Below are 4,122 nucleotides of genomic sequence, written 5' to 3'. Positions count from 1 at the left end.
TACATTGTACATTGCACTCCTTATCTCCAGCCTTGTTAGCACAAAACAAAATTGTGAGTCTTTGCTTTGATAGTTTACCGCCCACGCATTTTTCGGATTTAAGAGCGAGGGTTTTGTCAGGTAAGGCACGAAAGAAAAAGCCACTTTCATCTGCGTTGTAAATGTTTTGAGGCTTGCAACCGGTCAACAGAGATGGCAGTTTTGCCCTTAACTGCTCGACACCATCCTGGTTTATATCTGCAGCTTCACCAGATACGCATTTGAAAGCAACATTATTTTCGCCACTTGTTTAACCATCCATCTGAAGTACTAAAATTAGGTACACCCAGTTTGCCTGCAATTTCCATTGCCTTGCTTTCAAAATGCGCCAGAAATCGGAATGTTTTGACTTCTAGCCTTAGCGAGCCAATTAAAACACATCTTATCTATTTCAGAGACACCTTCTTTAAGAAAACTTCGCTTTTGATGAAGATTAACTCCAGATTCCCATTTATGACGAATTTTTTCTTTATTTTTATTGATTTCAGCAGCTTGTGTTTTGCCAATATTGAACCTTTCAAAGCAAAAGAAACGTGTACCTACTACCACTAAATTTTTGGGCTCACTATACTTTACCTTTTTTGAACTCCACGTACTGATAATTTATCTTTTTCGAAAACATTAATAATTTCCATTTTTTCTTTGATAGAAAGTACCTTCCTTTTTGGCGCCATATTACTACGAACTTTGAACGCAACCATTCGCATGCAACTGACAACAAACTGAATGGAAAACTACCCTTTATTTGAAACACACGGCTTGAATATGTGCATACATGTTAAAAGGGGAATCACCTATTTAATTTTTATAATGAACAACAAAGCTTGCTTGTGATATTTTTGAGTTTTGTCTGGTTATGAGAAATTTTTTTATGAAAATGGTTGGAAATACTTTGTCCGCGTCCCATTATTAGAGTGTCCGTTTATTAGGATGATATTTGTATGAAAAGATGAATGAGAAACCTGTGTGCCCAAAATCTGTCCGGTTATTGGAGCTGTCCGGTCATAAGAGCTGTCCGTAATGGGGAATTTCACTGTATTTATACTCAGTAAAAGTTATCGAGTATACTCGATCCAAGTGAGTACTTCGGTGTTTTTACCAAAATTATTAACTTAATGATTAATTAACTTTTATTAAAATGAGAGCATGTGTTTTGAATTTAGTAGAAAAAAAGTAAGGAGCTTTGAGTTTTAACAAAACCGAGCATAATATATCCATTTGTGCGCTCTACATAGATTTTCTAAATGGGTCGTTCATCGGCAGTATTTTCGCAAACACTCGGAGTGTATTTTTCGCATGGAAAGCTTCCCAGTGAAAGTTTATCTGCCTTGCGGATGCCGTTCGGAATCGACATAGAATATCTAAAAATAGCACGACACAAATCATATTTCATATTTTTTTTGGAGACCATCCGCACTTGGTAAAGTATCGGAGAAAAGTATCGAGATTAAGCATCAGGTACGAAATAATCGAGTATTTTTTTGAAAAGTCTCGATACTACTCACTCAGTAATCATATCGTTCTATCACTAGCTATTGTGATTTCAAAAATAGTTTTCGATCACTGATCGTAACGTACAATACGAGCCCTGAAAAATTTTGTTTTTGCGTTTGAGTATTTTTTTTTTTTTCAAATAAAATTTATTTGCAATTTCGAAGAAAAACTAAATTTTTTTTATTGTTTTTCTGGTTAATTTACTTTTATAGTTAAATCAAAACTAGGATTTTTGACCAATTTGGTTTGAAGTGCAAGAGTTATTAACTCCACTTGTTTTTTGTTTTTACTTTTTTATTTTTTTGATATCACTTACAAATTAAAATTTTGCTACTGTATCAGAACAGCGCCGAACCCTTCTCAATAGTGAAGAGGGGCTTGCTACTTTAAAGCTCGGCGCACATTCCGTGGACGGATATACTCGCGGTACCCCACATTACCGCGTGGGTATTTTGGAGTTCTGACATTGCTAGAGTCTGTTGGTTCACCACAACTGTGCTTCATGCCTTCCCTTTGGAAGTTTGGAAAAATTCCGTTAACCCATTTCAAGGTGTTAATATTGTTCAACCTGTTACCTGTACCCGCTGAATTGAATTGTTAGAAGCTCATTTAGTTCGATCCGAGTAATCCAGACATTAAGCTACTTCATTTCTGCAGTTTCTACAAAATCTGTCCATAAAAATTTTAGCGCTTCATCGCTCCATTTTTCTTCGTGTAACAACCGTAGTTGCATAGTTGTTATTACCTTCCTTTAACTAATGAGCACCGATACTTGATCCGTTTCAATACAGCGCAATTCAAGGTTTCGAGCGCCCAAGCTGCTAAGCTACATAGTAGGGCGCTGTGAAATTCGGCTTAGCCTTCACACCAGTTACAAACTGCTGCCGCAGCAATGTTGGTGGGAGAGTCAACTCCCGAACAACGGCAATATTGAAAGAGTACGAACGATTCGAGATCCACATTTTCCGGCAGATACAGTGCTTGCATGTTTTTTTTTTTTGGAACTGAGTCAAATCAGTTGTAGTGTGAATGACATTTTCGTTTAGTTTTCATGACAGCGAAATGCTGCGCTTCATCAAGCATGACTCAATGTTGTAGTAGATATACTATAAATAATATTTAATTGATTTGTTTGGGCTCTTTACACACATACATATAAACATTTCATCCATTATACATCAGTTTGCTTTGAGGTAGTTAACGGAATGTAGGTTTTATTTTGACCCAAAATTATTTCTTACCATGTACCAATGGTGTCATAACTTTAAACACCTCTTTTCTCAAAGCGGTTGAACAATCCTTGTGTATGTGCATTAGGGGACCTAAATTTATTGTGGAAGGCTTCTTCTCAAAAACTTTTTGTACACTACGCCAGTCGCCAATACTTCGTATGCGCAGTTCTCTGCGCTCCCTTTCAAAAAGCATAAGTTTCGTCATAACTATAAAGGCCATCTAGCTCACAGCAGTCCAATAATCTATTTGTCCGCACATTAGAGGGACTAAAATCCTAATGGAAGGCTCCTCTTCAAAAACTCTGTGTACAGTGAGTATTTTCATTTCAATTCGGAGGGACAGTGTGGGCAGAAAGGACCCTCCTACCATAACCAGAGTTATCAGTGCACAGAGCTTCCTTTTACTTTAGCCTCCGGTTATAGCTCTGCGGGCTATATTGACAACTGTTTTTATTGCATCTATCGCGGAGCTCGATTTTCGAAATGCAAACTGACTATCTGACAAGCCACCTGTACTTTCCAGGGTATGCTATAACCGCTCACTAATAATACGTTCGAGAATCTTTCCTATTGAATCCAACATAAAAAGTGGCCTGTATGAAGATGGCTGGCTGCTGGAGCATCTTACCAGGTTTCAGCAAAAGAACCAGTTTTTGACGTTTCCATGTGCGGACGAAGACGAAGAGATCCGTTAATACCGATGTTCTAGACCTAATCGCTGATTTAAGAGCTAAATTTAGCACTCCATCCGGTCCTGGAGAATTACTGTCCGCAACTCTTTGTGTTGCACAGCTATCAGATCCAAAATCAGCAACTGACTTGGGTCCTAGAAAGCTTTTAGAGTTTGCCAAGAGAACGGATTTTTTTTATAACAGAGGTCTTGCTTTTTTTATAGAATTTTGCAGTTTGGTCGTTATAGAAACTTCTGGTATCACTATGGACTCATTCCGTCTATGTGAGGTCCTTACGGACCGGCCAGTTCAACCTAACTTTCTGCGCTACTAAGCACGTGTGCCAAAGTTTCGTAGCGCATTGCTTATGTCCATAGGAATCAGTGCATAGAGTCGCCTTTCGCTTTGACCTCAGATCATAGCGCCACGAACTATATTGACAACGAACCAAGTACAATATCGGTCGTCTTACCAAATCTCAGTTAACACATATGGACCTGCTTTTGAAAGGTTTGAATAAATTGTTTACTTTTCTCAATACTTTTTAGAGTTTGCCAAGAGAACCGATTTTTTTTATAACAGAGGTCTTGCTTTTCAGTACTACTTTTAAATGACAAAATATACATATGTAGGTACATATGCATAACCCAGCAATGATATAATTACAAAAACAAGATCCCGATATA

General features: G+C 37.7%; 1 pseudogene; it reads right to left on the bottom strand.

The window, feature by feature from the left end:
- Positions 1 to 272: 272 nt before the first annotated feature.
- Positions 273 to 713, bottom strand: LOC137254390 (tigger transposable element-derived protein 3-like; annotated as a pseudogene).
- Between the last annotated feature and the right edge of the window lie 3,409 nt (positions 714 to 4,122).

The sequence above is a fragment of the Eurosta solidaginis genome, chromosome 5, assembly GCF_040869045.1.
Source record: "Eurosta solidaginis isolate ZX-2024a chromosome 5, ASM4086904v1, whole genome shotgun sequence".
NCBI lineage: Eukaryota > Metazoa > Arthropoda > Insecta > Diptera > Tephritidae > Eurosta > Eurosta solidaginis.
This window is presented reverse-complemented; position numbering and strand designations above follow the sequence as displayed.